The 21,416-nt window shown below is 34.7% G+C and overlaps 1 protein-coding gene and 1 pseudogene across 1 annotated transcript in view; one reads left to right on the forward strand and one right to left on the reverse strand.

Annotated features, from left to right (window-relative positions):
* Nucleotides 1–21,416, reverse strand: part of LOC141499209 (uncharacterized) — a 210,266-nt gene that overhangs the window by 154,340 nt on the left and 34,510 nt on the right. The gene's annotated exons all lie outside the window — the stretch shown is intronic.
* LOC141503388 (protein FAM136A pseudogene) lies at nucleotides 17,949–18,418 on the forward strand (annotated as a pseudogene).

The following is a 21,416-nucleotide window of genomic DNA, read 5'->3' on the forward strand; positions in this document are numbered from 1 at the left end:
TAAATGTTTCTTCTTTCATTATACTTGGTACTCTCTTCTGCTGCCTCATTAAATCAAGAACACAAAGCACAGTTCAGGTGTGCTCCATTTTAATCAAAACTGACATAAGAAAATGTCTACTTTAAAGAACTATTTAGAGGGATATTCTTAAATTTGTTAAAGGAATTTTTTTAAACAAAAATTGGACTCTATCCCAAACTCCGTTAGCATTTTAAAGAGGATTTGATTTACAGACCACTTTTCAAAGCTCTACCACAGCAGATTCTTGATTTCCTCTCCATCATGCTCCCAGAAACATCATCATCATACCATAAGAACACATCAGCTCTGGTACTCACATCTCTTTAGTATCCTCTGCTCCAGAAACTCATTTGAGCTTATCCCAAAACCTCCATTTAAGAGGGCTCCCAGGTCAGTAATCTCTACATTTCTCACCTGCCTGCAAATTTTTGGACTTTTCCATCATGTTCTTCCTTCCCTCACATTTCCTTCCTTCCCTCAACCTTTTCCAACTTTGATGGGGTTTTTTCTCTTTAGATCGCAAGCTTCTGGACAGCACTGTGGGTTTTTATTTTTTTTAATATTTATTTGTATCTACAGCACACTGACTATCACTTAATAAATGTTTACTGACTAACTGACAGTAACCTACTCACAGAAGGTACTTAATGAATATTTGTTAAGTTTAATTTCAATGAATACTGCTATTGTTTAATGAAAGGTATGGGAATAGAGTCATACAAAAAAAAACTTTTAAGAGATTTATAATCCAGTAAAGACAGGAAAAAATAGGGTAAATGAGGCAACTCTAGAGAAATTATAGAACACATCAACATTAAATACACAATTAACATAAAGAGGCTCACTAGGAATTTACCTTTAATTGCCATCCCTCTATTCTACTGCATTTACAAGGGTATATACTTTCAAATACATGTGTATATATATAGTAGAGTCAGGGAAATAGTAAACAGCAAATGCTTAGTGTATGATTGATTGAAAAAAGAAGAGCCTTTACAGATCATCTACTTCACCCCATAATTTTACAGATAAGAGAGTGTGGTACATGGAGGTGAAATAACAAGTAACAGTCTGGCCTTGAACACAGAACCTTTAACTCCAAATCCACTTCCTTTCCAGTATTCCATAATGCTCAATAGGTAAGTTCTGAGGGACATAGAATTTGGGAGTAAATAATTAGAGCAAGAGGAGGGAATGGAAGAGAGACAATGCCACAATGTTAACTTATTAAGAATACAGAAGCCCAAACTTTTCATTGCCTTTTTAAAGTTCTAAATGTATTAAACTCAATTTTTAAATGAATCTTTATATACATTCATGTATTAAGCCATAAACCATGGATTAAATCATAAAATTACTGAGAAAGAGGAGATCCTTTTTCAACACATGCAAAACTAAATTAAGAAAAACAAAAAATGGGCCTAGCTGCTGGGTCAGAACAATCTTGAATTCATTGTGTCCACTACAAGCTGCATTGCCAATCCAGACAGTCTCCAGCTTGTGTCACTGTATAGTGATGCCAATCTGTCAGTTGACAGACTCCAAAGAGAGAAAAGTAGTCTCTGAAATGAAATGGTAATTGCAGTGGGTGGAGGGAGAGAAGAAGAATCAAGATAGCAAGGTCTGAACAACAAAGGGAAAGGGGGGGAAAAACTTCCTGTATTATCCAGTTCTAACTAACTCACAAAACAAGTCAGAGAACAGTGCCAAGGACAGTAGGCTATTACAAAGAGCCAACACTAAAAAGATAAAAAGGGAATGTAATATAGTACATACTCATTAAAATTCAAAAATCATGAATATTGGAGTTAATATTGTTCTTGGATTCTTGCTAGCTTGGTATTTAAGTCAGAAAAATATTTGATAATGAGCAAATTTACAAATGTGTACTGTGTGCAAAATTTTAAAAATTAAGAAGTTTTATTTTAAAGAAGAACAAAAAGAATACTTTTAAAAAAATTTAGTTTATTTTTCCAACTACATTCAAATAAAGTTTTCAACATTTTTGTAAAGTTTTGTGTTAGAATGATAGATTCTTAAAGAACAATCAAAGTGATAATAAAGAGGATCAAAGATGACAAATAAGAATTCCATTAGGATCAATCAATGAGCATTTATTTATTAAATGTCATGTATGTGCTAAGTTCAAAGAAAGGTAAAAAAAAGGCAATCTCTACTTCCAAATAGCTCACAGTCTATTAAGAACTGGAGGGACTGGACTAATCAATTATGTGCCAAATAGTAAAGATCAATGAGCAATACAGTGTGAAGAACTACTTCAAAATATGTAAGAGTGGGATTATTGTACAATTGTGTCCAACTCTTTGTGACCTCATAGATCATAATCGTTCATGGTCTTTCTTTGGTAAAGATGTTGGAGTAGTTTAACATTTTCTTCTCTGGTGAATCCTTCTGTCAGACAATCAGAGGTTAAGTAACTTTCCCAGGATCATATAAATTTGAAGTACCTGAGGCTGTATTTGAACCCAGATCTTCCTGACTCTTAGACCCATTACTCTCTCCACTAAGCTACCAGATACTTCTGAAAAGAAAGGTGTCTTTGTCAAAGAAACAGACAGGCAGATTACAAGGGCTAATGTACTGACTTGGAGTCAAGAAGAAATAAATTGGAATTTCAGATATGATATAATGTGCAAATCTCTCAGATCCTCCAAACCCTCCCTTTCCTTGTGTATAAAATAATGATACATATGTTAATACCCTGTGTCATAATTATTAGGAAACTGGTCTTGAAATCAGGAAGAAATGAATTCAGATCCTGCATCTGACACATACTGCTTATGGGACCATGACCCTGGGCACTTAACTTCCATATCCTTTGGACAACTCTTTTGAGACCTTCAATTGTATAAAGAATGTCTTCACTTGGGAATTCCCTAAATCAATGCAATCATAGATACAGCCCTTATTCTTAGTCACACATGCCATAAAGATGAAATGAAATTTCATTCTAGAAAACCAGATGAACAAATCTTTTTTCCAGGTACTGAGATTAAAAAAGCCAAAGATGCAAGTCTGTGCCCTCTAAAGAGGTATTCACTCTAAAGAAAAACAAGTACGTGATTAAGTCATTAAAATCCATGCAGAACTTTAAAAAATAAAATGAACAGATGCAAAATGAAATGGACAGAACAAGCAAAAAAAATGCACTAAATATCATTGTAAAGAAAAAGAACAGTCAATTGAAACTAAATACTGAAAGGTTGAGAGAGGCAGATGGTAATACAACAAATTGAGAGCCAGATCTGGAATAAAGAAGGCCCGAATTCAAATCTGCTCTCCCATACTCCTTGACTCTGAATAGGCAAGTCACTTAACATATATTTGCTTCAGTTTTCTCAACAGTCAAATAACAATAATAAAAATACATATCACAGTGTTATTATCAAGATTAAATGCAATATTATTTCAAACCATCTAATAAAATACATTAAGTATGTATTTAATTCATTTTTATTTCCTTTTTCTTACAGGTTACCTGCCCCATCCTGTGTAATTTTAATGACCAAATTTGGTACCTGAAAGGTTGAGAAAATGAACCCTTCCTTTCTTCATTACAAAGGTAAAAGACTATGGTTGTGAAATATTTTATATAACACAAGAAACAACTGATGTTTTGGCAGGTTTTGCTAAATTGCTTTCTCATGTTGTTACCAGAGCTGACCCACATATGGGACTATAATTCCTGTGTGAGATTTCAGTCATCCATTAAACTTCTCTTGTTCTATTTCTTCATCTATTAAAAAAAAGGGGGGGATGAACTACCTGATGTTCTTCCCATTTCAGATCTATGATCACAAAAGAAAGAATAGGAGAGAGACAAGGAAATAAGAAAATAGCAAGAAATAAATGTGACTTAATAAAAATGAATTCATAATTTTTTATATTTATAATAATGACAATTAATAGGCTGAAATTTATATAGCACATAAGGTTTGCAAAGTGCCTTTCTATACCACCTCAGATGATTCTCCCAAGAGTGATATAAAAGCTTTGTTGTTATCCACATCTTATAAAATGAGTGGTTAAGTGACTTGTAAATACACACACACACACACACACACACACACACACACACACACACACAGAAATTTAGGAATGATAAGAGATAAAAGGGAGGATTGCATATAGAAAGGGCTGATGTAAGAGGTAGCCCTCTAGCTGAGTCTTGAGGGAAGCCAGGGATTCCAAGAGGTTGAGATAGGAAAGAGTGAATTACAGGCATGGGGGAGGGCCACTGTTAAGTCATAGAAATGGGATATCGAATGTATTTGGGGAATATCAAGATGCCTAGTTTTACTGAAATGTAGAGTATGTGAAGGGGAGAATGAAAGTCTAGAAAGATAGGCTGGAGTCATATTTTAAAGGGCTATCTCTCTCTCCTCTCCTCTTCCTCTCTCACTTTTCCATCTCATCTATGGTCAAGGTCTGTTGATTTCACCTTTACAACCTTTCTTGAATGCCTCCTTTCCTCCTCCACCATCCTAGCGGAGATCCTAATAGTTAATCAGAGAGTCTGCTTGTCTCGAGTCTTTCATCACTCCAATCCATCCTCCATTCAGAAACTACAGTGAAGACTCAATCACAGCCCCTTCCTCCTCAATAAACTCTAGTGGCTTTCTGTTCCCTTCAGGATCAAATACAAAATCCTCTGTTTGGCATCAAAGCCTTTTATAATCTAATCCCCCTCCTACCTTTCCAATCTTTATACACCTTATTCCTCATCACCTTTTCTTTGATTCAGGGACATTAATCTCCTTGCTGTTCCATGAACAAGATACTCTTGACTCTGGGTATTTTCTTTGGCTGTTCCTCATGTCCAGAATGTTCTTCCACCTCATGCCCACCTGCTGTATTCCCTGGCTTCCTTTAAGTTTTGACTAAAATCACATCTTTTAAAAGAAGGCTTTCCTAATCTCTGAACCCTAGTGTGCCTCCCCTTTCTTAAATTTTTTGCTATTTATCCTGTATATACTTTTTTTTTTGTGTATATATATATATATATATATATACATATACATATACATATATAGTGGTCTCCTATTAAATTTTAAGTCCCTTGAGGATATGGACTGTCTTTTGGATCTTCATAAATGTTTAACTGGCAGACTATAGGCAGCCTGTATTTTTTTCCTGGAGGTAAGTATGAGTCACTGAAGTTTCTAGGGAGGGGAATGATGTGATCAAATTTGTGCTTCGAAGAATATCAATTTGGCAACTGTAAGGAGGAAAAAATAAACATGGGGAGAGATTCAAAACTAAAAGACTAATTCATTAATTTAGGAAGTAATGGGAGCCTGAACGAGGGTGGTGGCCATATAAGAGAGAAGACTGAGGCGGAATTGATAAAATTCAGTAATTAATAAGACTAAGCAAATCATTAGATAAAAGAGATAAGGGAGATTGACTCTGCAATCCAGAGTGTCTAAAAGGATGGTAGTATCAGTGGCAGAAACAGGGAAGTTGGGGATATGGATAATTTTCAGATGTCAGAAAATGAGTTATTTTTGAAAATGCTGAATTTGGGATGCCTATGGACCATGTAGCTGGACATGTGTGATTAGTAGCTGTGATATGTACTAGATGAGTGGATTGAAAATCATCTGCTTCAAGATAATTCAGTTGAGGGAGCCGAAGCAGGCAAAAACATAAAAAAGAGAGTCTAGGACAAATCCCTGAATACAGCAAAGGAAACTAAGAAGGAATTAAAATGCAGGAGAACCAGGAGAGAGTATTGACACAAAAACCTAGGATCAAGGGAGGAGCATCCAGGAAGAGGGGCTGTTCATGATTGAAATAGTCAAGAAGGATAAGGATGAGGACAGTGGATTTGGCAAATATGAGTTCTTATATTTATAACCAAAAGACACTTTAGAGATTTAGATCAACTATCTCATTTTACAGTTGAAAAAACAAAGGTTCAAAGTGTTTAATTGACTTGCCTAAGCCTACACAGTTAAGGCAAGATTCAGCTCCCATCTTCCAGAGCCTCCAGAGTTCTGGCTAACATATTAGTTGGAGGCATACGTGGTTGAGACAAAACTACATGGGGTTAAAAAGCAAGTAGATATGGGAAAGTACAGACACTAAGTGAAAGAGAGAATTCAAGTTGATAGTTTGAGGAACTGGCTGATCAAGCAAAGGTTTTGAAGAATGGGGGGACCCGAATATGTTTATAAAGAGCAAGAAAGAAGCCAGTGAAAGATAAGAAAGATGAAAGATTAGAAAGAGAGGGGATGATTCAAAGGGTAAGCTCCCAGAGGAGACAGTAAGTAATGTATCAAGGGCACAAGTTCAGGGGCTAACCTCGATAAGAAAAAAATGTGCTCCTCAGAGACTGGAGCAAAGGAGAAGAGAATGAGGGATAAACAAATGGGAAACAAGAGGGGAAAATCTATGTCAAGTACTATAAACTATAAAGACCTATATGTCTATTTTTATTATTAACCTGCAGATTTAAAGGATTGTTTGGAGTAGGAGGAAAGATACAGGGAGAAATCTAGAAAAAGTTTATTAAGAAAAGTGTATCTGACAAAGTAAAAAATGTCTACCAAAAAATACAAAAATTCTTAGCTTAATTCAATACTCAATTCAGAAGTCAACTCTTAAGTGTTTCCTTGAGTTATTACTGCTCTCTCCTTCTTAAATGATTCTAAATTTACTTGTCTTTGTATTTACTGCATTCTCCCAAAAGAATGTAATCATCTTGAGGGCAAGGTCTAATTTAAAGGCAGTTAGGTGGCACAGTAGACAGAGAATTCAAGACTGAAATCAGGAAGACCTAAGTTCAAATTTAGTTTCAGACATTTACCAACTGTGTGACCATAAGCAAGTCAGTTAACCTGTTTCCCTCAGTTTCCTCATGGAGATAATAACAGCACCTACCTTTTTTGTGTTGTTGTGATAATCAAATGAAATAATTCTAAAGTGTTTAGAATAGTGCTGGAAGGTGCTATATAAATGCTAGCTAACTCATTATTATTATAATTCTGATGAGGATTAGTGTCTTTTTTTTTTTAGGATTTTGTAAGGCAAATGGGGTTAAGTGGCTTGCCCAAGGCCACACAGCTAGGTAATTAGTAAGTGTCTGAGGTTGGATTTGAACTCAGGTACTCCTGACTCCAGGGTAGGTGCTCTATGCACTGTTGCCACCTAGCCAGCCCTATTAGTGTCTCTCTAACTTCACAGTGTAGCACAGTATCTTGCAAGACTATAGACCTTTAATAGATGTTCACTGACTTAAATATTTTCCCAAAGTATAAAAATGCATGTTAGTAAGCATCTTATAAATCATAACATAATTTCAAAGAACAGGTCTTGACGAAGGTCTGCAAAAGAGGCAGGTAGATTTTTTTGTTAAAGAAAAATACAGTTAGATTTTAAAATAACTTAGATAAGTAACTCCTTATCCTTAATGAAGAGTTTAATGATTTTAATAATTACAAGAATTCATTGTACAATACTTTTAAAAGAAGAAATCCAAATTCTTGAGAGGGGTTAAAGAACTACTAAACCAGACACAATGATTCCATATTTAAAAAAAACTAACCTCTTGCTTAAAAAGTGTTTTGCTGCTCTAAGCTCAGTTTAGATCAATACTGAAAGCTAATTAGTCAAAAAAGAGAGTGTGCAAATCAAAGGTCACACTAGGACATCACTAAAACACTTGCCGATTGGATACTGTACAGTGCTACCTGAACTCTGTGAATTTATTCCTGGTGCAATAATTTAGAAATGTCCAGGCTTGATATGTATATTTGTTTGATCTCAAGAAGAAACCATAAACTAAAAGCAAACATAAGGAAAAAATGGTAAACATTTAAAACCTAAAGCCTGATTTTTATATAATTTATACTTATTCTCAAGGCCCAATATGACTTGCAGTTTTCCTTAGAAAATGCATAAATACAAGTAATCACTCTGAAAAATATTATAACACCTACAAATCCTCTGTTTTAAACAAACAAAAATAGGCCACATGGATTTTTTCTATGACTTACCCTAACTCTCATTTTCATTTAATTTCTCTAATCCTTGGTTAATAGCATTATACTATAGATAAAACCACAGTTTTAGTGGAAATCTCTTAAAATTACTAATTATGTAACATATGGATATAGGTAAACTTGATAAATTTATGTTAAAACTAAAGACTGCCTAGAAGCTAATATCTAAAACAATAAAGGACAGTTAACATATTTATAAATCAATATTTGATTTAGACATCTACTATAAAAGACAATAGCTTGCCAGATTAAGCAAAATTATGCTCAATTACAAAAAGTACATAAAAATGACTAAATCATTCTTTTTGGCACATTATAAACTTAATTATGGGAAATTCAAATATTACTTTTGAGGTAGGTAGGTAGTTTCAGTGGATAGAAAATCTTGAAAAGAAGACAAGAGTTTAAATCTAGCCTCTACACTTAACTAGCATAGAGCAAGTAAGAACATCTGACCACTTCAATTTCTTCATTTTTACATTGGAATAAAAAAGAATTTACCTTACAGTGTTGCTGTGAGAATGAATTGAGATTACATTTGTAAAGCATTTTTTTTGTTTTTAAATTTTATTCTGAATTTAATACCAAATAAAATGAAGATTTCTTTATTCACAGAACAGAAATGGAATTGATTGTACATGAGATTTTTAAATGTCTATTATAAAGCTAGATTTTGTTTTAAAATGTATGGTACAAGGGGCAGCTAGGTGGCACAGTGGATAGAGCACCGGTTCTGGAGTCAGGAGTACCTGAATTCAAATCCGGCCACAGACACTTAATAATTACTTAGCTGTGTGGCCTTAGGCAAGCCACTTAACCCCATTGCCTTGCAAAAAAAAAAAAAAAACTAAAAAAAAAAAAAAAAAGAAAGAAAATATATGGTACATTTAACATGTAATAGTTGTATATTTCAAAGTTGCCCTGCTTTTCTGTGGTTCTTGACAGCCTTATTTTTGCTCTCTGCATATTTTTTTTTTGCTTAAATAAGTTTTTTTTATCTGCAAAAAAATCCAAATTTTCTCCTTCATTTTTCCTCCCCTAATGAAAAGGGGAAGGAGCAGTCATTTATTAAATATATACTATATGTCAGACACTGTGCTAACAGTGTAAGGATGTAAAGATCATTTGAGCCTTAAAAAAAAAATCCTGTGAAATGGGTGTTATTTATTACTATCTTCATATTACAGTTGAGGAAACTAAGGCAGATAGAGATTAAATGACTTGCGCAGGGTCATACAAATAGTGAGGTCTTTATGACTATGTGATCCATTCAGCCACCTAGTTACTTCTGAAGCATTGGACCTCAAGTAGATGGTAAAAGAAATGAAAAAAAAAAAAACCCAACCCCACCCCGCCTCCTTACAACAGGAATAGTCAAAGAAAACAATGTCTGCACCATCCAGGTCAATTAAAGGTTTTGTTGCCTTTTTACCAGAAGATGCGCTAGCAAGTTTCATCAATTTTCCTTTGTTATCACACCAAAGTTCCTAAATATTTCAAAGTTACTTTTATAATATTGGTTGTCATTCATAAATCTTTCTCCTTGTTCTGCTCACTTCACTTTACATCAGTTCATAGGAGTGATTTCAAGCTTTCTTTGAAACTCTTGCCTTCATCATTTCTTGGAGCACAAGTTTTCCATCACTATCAGATACCAGATTTATTCAGCTATTGTTTAGCCAAATGATAAGCATTTCTTCAGTTTCTATTTATTTAGTTTCAAAAAATAAAAATTAAATATTTTTATACATCCTTAATTAAAATTTTTTTTGGAACTAATCCTTCACTTAATTCACTTTTGCTCTAATTTCCCTTTCTTCCTTCTTCCCTTTTCCTCCTATTTCCCTGTTGAAGTATTTCTGTACTCAATTTCATGCATGTGTGTTCTTTCTGCCTTTGACCAATTCAGATTAATGAGATTCAAATGGCAATACTTTTCCCCTCCTAACTTCTTTCTTCTTGTTGAAATAGACTTTAACATGTACAACATAATTATAAGATATAATTTCCTTTAACCTTCTTCTCCCTTTTTATTTCTCCCAGAGTATTCCTTGTCCTTTCCCTTACCATTATTCTTTTAAGATTATAACACGTCAGTCTAGTCTAGTGCTTCTGTCTCATCAAACTCCATGACCCTGATAATAAGAGTCAGGGGAACATACGCATCATTTCCCTGCATTGAAATGTAAATTGTCTTGTTTAGTTCCTTATGATTATTTGCTCACTTTTTTAATGTTTCTCCTGACTCCCGAGTTCAAAAAGTTTTTCAAAACTTCAAAAGTTCTCTGGTCTTTTCATCAAGAATCCACAGAAGTTCCTTATTTCATTAAAGATTCATTTTTCCATCAGTTTGATTACATTTAGCATTGTTGAGTAAGTTATTCTTGACTGTAATTCTATATCTTTTACCTTCTGGCAAATTATATTCCAAGCTCTCAGCTACTTTATAGTAGGGGCGGCTAAACTGTTTATGATCCTGACTGGGTTGGTCCTCAGTACTTGGATCTTTCTAGTTTTGGGGGCTTTTTTGTTTGTTTTTTTTTTTTTTTATCTGGAATCTCTGGATTTTGACTATAAGTTCCTGGGAGTTTTCATTCAGGAGAGGTTCTTTCTTGGAGTGAATGCCAGATTTTTTTATATTCCCACTTTGCACTTTGGTTCTAGGAGACGTTGGGTAAGTTTTATAATTCCTCAAACTACATCTAGGCTCTTTTTTTTTTTTTGGTCATGGCTTTCATGAATTCTTAATTTTTTTCTTCTCAATTTGTTTCCCAGGTAACTCATTTCTGCAAAGAAATATCTTAATTTTTTCCCTTCTCTCTCTCTCTCTCTCTCTCTCTCTCTCTCTCTCTCTCTCTCTCTCTCCATATATATATATATATATACATATATGGAGAGAGAGAGAGAGAGAGAGATAGATAGATATGTATGTGTGTATATATATATATATATATGTACACAACATACACACATACACACACACACACACATATATGCAGAGAGACAGAGACACAGAAAGACACAGAGAAAGTCTGCCCAAGTAATCATTAGTTTCTATTTGCTATTTGCATATTATAATTTTCAGGGAGTTTGTTGTTTGAGAAAAAGTTTGACCCTCTGGTGGCTAGTTGTTTTTCTTCCCCCCAATTGTTTCTTCTATAGCTTTCATTTCTTTACCCATTTATTTTATTCATAAAAACAGTTTTAATTTTTTTAACTCTTGCTTCATCACTTCTGAAAATTTTAGTTTAATTTGTGCCCCAGTTGTGTTTTTCTTTTGAGGTTTTGCTTCTAGATATTTTGGAATCATTCTTTGATTGTAGATTTATGTCTTGAGTACCTTATCACCATAATAACTTTTTATGATAGGATTCTTTTTTTGTTTGATCGTTCATCCAGCCTACTTCATAATTTTGTTCTTGATATAAAGGTTAGGTTCTGAACACTTTTGGAAGGAAGATTTAGGGTTAGTCTCTTTACTGCTTTCTTGGAATACTCAATATTTTGAAATTCCAAGATCTCAAGGACAACTTAGGTTGGAAACATACAGACTTTCAGAGCTTCCAAAGTGGACTGATCCAGAATCAAGTCTGACTTCTGTCCTCCTGATCTCAAAAATTTCCTGGGTTTAAACTGAACAATAGGCATATGTATTTCAATAGACATCTACTGAACTCAGTCACTTATCAGTCCAGTGGAAAATATCACTGGTTCAAAGTGACAAATTCTAGGCTTCCCTTCAGTTTAGGATTCTTGTCCTGGTTATTGCTCCAGGTCTCTGATAAGGCCCCAAGCTGAACCGAGAATCATCAAGTCACACTGCTTGATTCTGAACTTCCTCTTTGCTCAGTATATAGCCTAGAACCCACAATTCCTCCTCACTCTGGAGCACTGCCCCTCAGTTCAAGGTCCCTTGCAGTCCACCTTGGATGTGTGACCCAAACCTGGGTAGTCAGAGGTGCCAATTGCTTGGCTCTGACTCCCTGTAAAGTACCTTATAAATCTGAAAGCACTGAATTCAATGCTAGCTCTTAGATCTGGCAGGCATTAATAATGTCATTGAAACTGGAATAAACATTTCAAACATATTATCAATGGAACTAATTTGACAGGACTAATGTTTTAAAGATATCTGATAAATATAAAAACCTCAGCATTTATAACTTCAAGTATATTTTCTCATTACATATAATTATACAGATTCCAAGATATTTTCATTTTTCCTAGTATCTAAATAGCTTACAATATTTTTTGTTGGGGGGGGGACTAACCATATGATTTCATTGGTAAAAGAAATCACAAAGAGAAAATGGCATTAACAATACTTGAAGCCAGGGCTTCCTGATTTCAATGCTGGCTTTCTACCCATTACATCCTGTTGCTTCTCATTTGTCTAAACACATATTTGCTTATATTTGATAAAAATTATATATTATGGAAACCATACTTATATTAAAATGTGATTAGTAAGAAACACATCATTATATTATTAGAAACTCCAAGACTACTGCTTACTGACAGGTTAAACCCATCAATCAACAAACATTTATTAAATGCCTACTATGTATGCTGATATTATGTTAGGCATTGGGGATATAAATACAAAAACTAAAACAATACCTACTCTCAAGAATCTTATATTCTATCTGGGGAGACATGTATCTATAGAACTCAAGGCATATGTGTTTATATGCAGGATAAATACATGGTTGTTAAAGAATGATAGTAATGAAAGACGAGTTATTAAGCAGCTTTGACAACTATACTGCAGAAGTCCATTATTCTTCTGACATTTTAATGGAGAACTACACCAACAAGGAGTTTTATTTTTAATGAGTAAATACTAAATAGTGAGGTCCTTGACTCATTCATTAAGAGTTATGACTTAGGGGTAGCTAGGTGGTACAGTGGTTAGAGCACCAGCCCTGGATCAGGAGGACTTGAGTTCAAATTCAGTCTCAGACACTTAATAATTACCTAGCTGTGTGGCCTTGGGCAAGCCACTTAACCCCATTTGCCTTGCAAAAACCTAAAAAAAAAAAAACAGACAAATATAGATGAGTAAAAGTAAAGCAGAATTTTCGATCCCTAAATATTTTTTCCAAACCTAAAACCAAAAAGGTAAAACAAATAAAGAAAAAAACGTGGAGACATAAATCTAGCCAATTTTATTGAAAGTTGTGGAAAAAATTCAAGCTGCCCCATATAGTTTGCACTTTAGTGGCAAAAACTAGAAGTGTGATAATTCCTATGACAAAAATGGGGAAGAATAGAAGAAGGAAGAATTTAGAGAAAAAGATAAATGACTTTAGTTTTGGAAGTGCTGAATTTGACATGTCTCTAGGGCACTTAGTTTGGTGAACTCAGGCAAATGGTGATTGTGATATGACAAGCTTGTTGCCATTTTTTTATGTGACAAATTCCTTTAACAGTCTGGGAAACTGATGGATCACTTCTCAATTTTTGAATATATAAAATACTACCAATGCAGGACTACCATGTAAAGCGAATCTATTGAAAGACTATGACTTCCTAAGAAGGAAAGATTGAAGAACCAACATCTAGTTACAGAATCAGCCCTGCCAAAGAAGCAGTAGCAATGACAAGAAAACCTCTCCATCAGCAATAACACCTGACCACCACTTTTCTCAGGGGTAGCTGAGGCCCTCCTAGGAAGAACTAATTTAAGTTGAGGTATGATGTCATCCTGAGTTAAACTTCATGTGGAATCTAATGGAAAAAAGGAGTATGTTTTGGACTATGATCATCATTAAATGCATGAATTTCATTTTAAAAAATCAATTTAATATCTAACAACAAAATAGTGAAAAACACAAACTAATTAGTTTCCATGTCCTATGTGAATCCATTATAGATTCCACAAAATATTAAAGGATCTTAAGAGATCAACTTTTATAACCAGTGGTACAGACAATGAAAAGACCTTGTCTAACTTCCTAATTTTATAAACATCAATAAACTACCAAATACATACATACATACATGTATATACATATATATATATATATATATATACATGCATATATAGACACACACCTAAATAATAACCAATATAAAGGGAGTTCAGGAAAAATTACTAACAAGCTAACAGTGTTCATTGGGAGATGTTTTGTTCTATAGGCAAAAATTCATAGATTCTTAAAGAACTGTAAGGAAACTTGTAAAGTCATCTAGTTCAACTTTTACCTTAATAATTAAAAAGCAAAATCCTTAATAAAAAACAAACCAGCTTTTGTTTGAAATTTGTAAGACTGAAAACCTTTCCTAATATAATGAGGGTAGGGCAAGAACATATTGTGTTGCTTTACAAGGAAATACTGAAATAGCAGCCAAATACTAAACTTCACTAAATGGGTTATCTTCCACTGCCTTCAGAAAAATCTCTTTGGAGGGTTTCAAATACTTATCTTCTTCACTTTCTGTCTATGGTCTCTTCAGGGTTGCTGAAATCAACTACTGAACAAACTCTGATAGAATATAAATACCACAGACAGCAGTATCAATGCATCATGCTGGGTTATAATTGGATAATAGGATAAGGAATCAGGACAAATGTAAAATAAATTCCTATGACATAATTCAAAAACTTTTTTGTGTATGTTCCAAAGTGTGAAGAAAAAACATTTCATAATAGTCACTTCAATTTACCTAGCTCTTTCAAGGTCTTCTTTCAATTCCACATGTGCAAAATATCCCCAAAAGGAGATCACTGGATAACAGATTTAAAGATGCAAAGAATTCAAGAGCTCATCTGGTAAAAACCCTTAATTTAAAACCTGAAAGACCCAGAGAGGTTTGTTTACTTGCCAAAGGTTACATAGGAATAAAGGGAAAGAACTGGAGGGGCAATGTGAAATATTCTATCTAGGAGGCTTAAATTTGTTAGGATTGTTCTAGTTCAGTAACAAAAATTAGTAAAAAAAAAAAAACCCAAAGCTCAGACTCCCCCCAGATTCTTAGTACCTACTGTACCACTGGTGGGGGGAATTGGGGGAGGAAAGAGTGTAAAGCTCTTGGATAAAAGCTGAACATAAATGTCATCTGGACATCTGGCAATAAAAAGCAAAAATACTATAAATGGTAAAATGAACAATCTTCTACTCAAGCATCTGTTTTAAACCCTAATACCATAAATCGAGATAACTGCATCTTTGTTTACTTGGAAGTAGGAGGTGGCAGGCAGTGGAAGAAAAATGTTCTGACTAAAATGGATATTTGTCATAGGGGATTTGCAATGTATTTTACATTGTTATAAGAATAGTCAATGGTAAAATGCTTTAAGAAAACCGTTGGGACTTTAGAAGATGATGGCTAAGAACCAGTTCATTACTTTTGGTGACAATTTCTCCAACATTTTCCTCAATTGTTTTTGTGTCTATGAGTCGTAAACAAAATCTTAAATGTTATTAATAAAATAGGGTTACAAATCTTAATCTAGATTATACAATACTTCAGAACAGGAATTTGGAATTGTTCTATTTAAATATGAACTAGAATTGATACTTTCCACTCTTGCATTTAAAACTTTCAAAACAACCTACTCTTTCTTCACCAAACTTGGCCTGAGATGAGAGGACCATAAAGTCCAAACTAATAATACTTGATTAAAATAGAAACATAAATTCCAAGCTGGGATAATTTGCCTGCTGAGATAATTGCTGAAGACTACACAGGTATTTAAATCAATAAATGTGATTTAATAAACTTAGGCAAAAATGCTTTCTTGAAAAATTGTTCACGGTATTTTAAGTTATGTTGGCCTTTTAAGATAATCCAAAAATCAGAATCCTGCATTTACTTTGTACTTAGATTTTCCTGGCAAGCTTTTAAAAAATATATTATCATTCTATTTCTCTCACTTCTTTTATCTACTTAATCTATTAAAATAACTTTTTACTTGCAAGGACTAGAAATATAAAAATACGAAAGCCATAATATAGTATTATGATCAGGATGAAGTTATCCTACCAACCACAAAATTTGCTATCTCTTTGTAATATTGCTTGATCAAAGTGAAAATATCCTAAAAAAATTAATTGAATCCTTTAAATTCACATAAATAATTAAGAACTTGATTTTTAAGATTCAAAGGCTATGTAAATGTACATTCTCATACAGAGAATATTAAAAAGATATTCAGCAGTTTAGAAACACATTAATCTGAGAGGGAAGGAGAAGGAAGATGGGAAGTATTTGGGGAAAACAATGATAGGTGGTAATTTACTATAGGGTTCAAAGTCAGCTGAGACAAATGGACAAAGTCCATATAAGGAACAAAAAGGCAGATTGTTTTGTTTTTGTTTTTCATGAGACTGGATCTCAATACCTTGCCAAAGGTGAAAGTATAGTGGCCACCCACTGGCAACATTATTTCCGATCAGTTTGGAAACTAATACTTATTTCATTCGCTCCTTCTTAGGTTGTCTGGTAGTCCTCTGCTCCTGACAGCCTATTGTTGACAGACTTAGTATGAACATCCAATTAGCTTTAGCCCTAACTACCACTGCTCAGAACAAATTAAGAAAACTTTCAGCCTCAGCCTCTCCAGGAGTAGGGGATCATAAATATGTGAACCATGCCCATATAGAATAAGGTTTTGTTGGGAGATTCTGCCTATTTGAACATCTGCTGAATTTCTCTTTCTATACAAAGGAAAGCAACAGAGAAATTCCTGACTTATCTTGAAGATAATTTAAACTTTTATAAGGTAGAAGAAGCACCAAAAAGTATAAAGGTTGGTAAAGGAAAAAATGACAGGAACTTTGGGAGGCAGTGACCACACCATTTTAGAATTCACAATCAATGTGATAGGCAATACCAGAACACTCCCACCTTGTTTCTCCTTCTTTTGATCTGCATCCAAATACTCTGAGCCTCTCCTCCCAGGTTCATGAATGTGCATCACTCCACTTTACAAAAATAGATTTCAAAGAGTTTAGAGATAAGTGAGGTAAGATCCCCTGGGCTAAGACATGAAAGGAGAAGTGGTGAATTTGAAGAACAAAATTCTGGTAACATTTGCAAGTGATTCAGATTACTAATGTAGGGAGGTATATTTAAAAACTTATGTTCCCTGAACTAGATGTTACTTTCTTGGATCAACTAAGATTTCAAAAGAAGACATACAAGACATGGATGTGAAGCCTTTTAATGGCATATAACAAGAAAGGTAAGAGCCTGTAACTTTCAATCAATGCTAAAGAAAAAGGGCATCTTTAGTTACTAAGGACAGTTTGATGTTAGGATCTCCAATTATCAAGGATGAGAAGATAATAAAGTATAATGGTAAAAAAAGAACTATTTCTGATTTTGCTTTTTTCTTTTCCCAACTGAGGACAACTAATCCCTGTCACTCCTACCCTCCCACACAGTCATAAATACAGAATTAGAAATAGTTTCTTCAGTCAACCTAAATACAGCATATTTACCTTGCTATTGCTATTATACCAGAAATCATACTATATCACATTATATAATAATGATGATGATGATGATGATAAACCCACCAGTTTTAAAAACTGGAAAGAAGGTAAATATTTCAAACCCACAAGATAATTGTTTTGATAGATTTCTGGCAAATTTCTAAAATATGATGCTAAGAGGATAAACATTAGGCTATGATGAGAAAGGGTGATCAACATGTATAAATACATTTAGTAATTTATATGTAAAGTATTATGCTAAGTACTAAGGACATACAGAAAAGTAAGAGAGTACCTGCTTTACAGATGTTCATATTCTAATACATGGAAACAATACTTGTACCAGGATGCAAATGCAGAACAGATGGAAAGCCACAGAGGGATGGACTTAGGGTCTTGCAAAAGGACATATATCGGGGCCGGGCGCGGGGCTGCGGGGCTGTGGGCCAGGGGCACCATGGCGGAGTTGCAGCAGCTGCAGGTGTAGGAGGCAGTGGACACCATGGTGAAGGGGCTGGAACGGGACAATATCCACAAGATGCAGGGTACCATGTTCCGGTGCAGCACTAGCTGCTGTGAAGATACCCAGGCCTCTATGCAGCAGGTTCATCAGTGCATTGAGCACTGCCACGCTCCCTAGGCCCTTGTGACCAGTGAACTGGAGAAATTCCAGGACTGTCTGGCTCGATGTACCATGCACTGCAATGACAAAGCCAAAGACTTGATGGATGCTGGGAGCAAGGAGCAGCAGGTGAAGAGGCAGCTAGAGTCCTATGTGACCAAATGTGTTGATGACCACATGCACCTCATCTCCACTATGACCAAGAAGATGAAGGATTCTCTAGCATCTATTACAAAATAGTCATTTTCATTGTTCATCTGGGATGGGAGAATGGGTCTACATGTAAAAATGGATGGAAATTTTAATCTGAGAAAATTTATGAATGAATAAATTGAATTTTGGGAATTTTGCATCTGCCTGTGTATTGTTTGGGTCCATTATGTGTTTTAGCCCATAGGTGAAGAAATGGAAGAAACTGGTGCTTAGATTTGAACTGGAGGTAGTGTGGAGGCTAATAAGTGCCCAAGTCCATCCCTTCAGCGAAGATGATCCCTATTCTGTTGGTTGGAGTCCTTAATGGCTTTCAGCTGGTTCAGAGGTGTTCATTCTTAGAAGCTGGAATAATCCTTTGGGTTTTTAGGTATTAGTAGTTCTCCCCAACCTACCTTCCATCTGACATAAATCCCCGAGTTCACTGTTTGGTGTCAACTTCATAGTCACCTGATGGAACCATTTCCCATAGATCATAAGCAACAGCCATGAGTTTATAAGTGATTGGGAAAGAGAAACTCAGTTGTGCTTTTCTCCCCAATATAAGAACTCAGTATTCAGAGGGAAGTGTGGGGAGAGGGTTGCTTGGGTAGAGTGCTGATCTATCTTTTGAATAAGATAGTGCTCATACCAGCTTTCAATTGGGACACCAAACAAGAGGATAAAAGGGAAACTTACCACCTGGCTTGTGAACTTTTGGTTCCTTTACTTTGTTGTCTCTAGGACTGCTACTGAGGTTATGTTTTCTTGCCCTTCTGAAAGATACTGCAAGGGTAACACTTTAAAGTGTTTTTTGAGACTAATGTGAAACAATTTTGAGTTAAAGCTGAAAAGCCTATGTTTGCAGAGCAATTTTAAGCTTCTTTGCTTAATAGAATGACAGATGACTAGTTTAAGGGAAAGTTTTCCCCAAAACAGAAAAAGGGTGATTCCTGACCCTGAACCTGATGATTTGCCCTCTTCAACAGAAACAATTTGTTGTGAGAACGCTCTTAGGACAGGAAAGGGTCTGAGCAAGTTACAAGAGCTTTTTTAATACCCCAGAGAGTACAGGAGGCAGCTAGCACCAATTATTAAGTTGTCACTGTTGGTTAAAACTTTGAGCAACATGTTAGTACCAGGCATTGTGTTGACAAAGATCTTGTCCTTTTTATACCAACTTTTTACTGAATGCAATTATCATAGCCTTCCTGTTCAGTGTTTCAAGGCTATGTCCTATTTTCCTAGTGGTTTGATTAAAAAATAAATTGTTTGATTTTTTTTTACTTCAAAAAAGAAAGACATATGTCAAAGCATGAGAGAAGATGCATTTACCAAAGTTTGCTAGAACTAGAGTTAGTTCACTCACTAGATCAAAGCAATAATGATTGATTAATATCAGTACTGACTGATACCAAACTGAAGAAAGAACTCAATATTTAAAAAGAATATTCTATTATCTTTGTCTCTGTTCTGACCTGAAAACCAACATGTATGGCATGTTTATCTGCAAAGCAGAGCTGTACAGCTTCCATTTAGTGGTTCTCATCTCTTAGCTATATTAAATAATATTTCTCCTAAGCTACTTTTCAATGAAAAGTTATTTCCAAGATTTAAACAAAAAATGAGCACTATGAAAACACAGTAAAATTTTTGAATAGAGTGAATGAAAGGCAGTGATTCTAAATTGTCACACTGTCAAAGAAGCACACAATTTAGAGCTGGAAAGGATTTTCAAAATCATTTAGCCTCTTGCTTTGCCCAGGGCATGAGGGAATAAACTTTATATATTACCTACTAATTTCCAGTCACTGTCCTAAGAGCTTTTTTACAAATATTATCTTATTTAATCCTCACAACAACTCTTTAGTTCAAGTGCTATTATTATCCCCATTTTAGAGATGAGAAAACTGAGACAAACAAAGAAGTGAATTGGACAGGATCACCCAGACAGTAAGGGTCTCAGATAGGATTTGAATTAAGTCTACCCACTATGTCATAAGTTACCTCAATAGGTATTAGATACATTAGCTTTATCAAGTCACTGATAAAAAACTGAACAATGACATTGTATTATAGTAGAAAGAATACTAGAATTTGAGACAAAAGTTTTGAATTCACTAGCTGTGCAACCATGGATGGCCAAGACAATTATTCTCTGAATTGTGCTTTCATTTTTAAAAAGGGGAATAATAATTTTTAGACCTCCTTAACTCACAGGATTGTTGTCCAGAAAGCACTTTGTGGATCTTAGAGTGCCATTTAAATGTGGGTTATTAGTATTATTTTATAAAGGCAAGGGCATATCTACAATACATACCCTTCTTTCCCCTGATATGGCCAACACTCCAGAGCAAGCCCTAATCACCTCACACCTCAATGACTGCTATAGCTGCTGGAAGTCTACTTGCCTCAAAAGTCTCTCCCCACTTCAATTCATCCTCTATTCAGTTATAAAGTGATTTTACTAAAGCATAAGTCTGGTCATGTCACATACTTACTGCTTCTCCCATCCCCTAAACTCCAATGACATTATTGCCTTCCAGCAGCAAATGCAAAATGCTCTGTTTGGCACCCTTCATAAACTAGTTTCCTCCTACTTTTTAAGGCTTCTCACCTCTAAATCCCATCATATACTCTTAGATCCAGTGACACAGACCTTCTGACTGTTCCACAAACAAGATACTCCATCTCTCAGCTCCATCCATTTTCTGTAGCTGTCTTCCATATTTAGAATGCTCCCCTTTTGGAATGACTTTCGGGCTTCCTTAAAATCTTAATTAAAATCCCATTTTTTACTAGAAGCTTTTCCCCACCCTTCTTAATTCTAATTTCCACTGTTTATTATTTCCTATTCCTATTCCTATTCCTGTACATATGTGTGTATATGTTTGTATGTTGTCTTCCTTGTGAACTTCTCCTCAAGGTAAGCTCCTTGAGGTCAGGGAATTTTTTTTTTGCATCTCCAACATATCAGCATCATAGCTAGAACACAGTAGTCACTTAATAAGTGCTTATTGATTGAATTATGAATCTATAAGAGAGTCATAAATTATGCTGTTAGAGAAACATTATGTTCTGCAAATATATTTACATTTCAAGGAACCAGCTGAA

This window comes from Macrotis lagotis, chromosome X (assembly GCF_037893015.1).
Source record: "Macrotis lagotis isolate mMagLag1 chromosome X, bilby.v1.9.chrom.fasta, whole genome shotgun sequence".
Taxonomy (NCBI): Eukaryota; Metazoa; Chordata; class Mammalia; order Peramelemorphia; family Peramelidae; genus Macrotis; species Macrotis lagotis.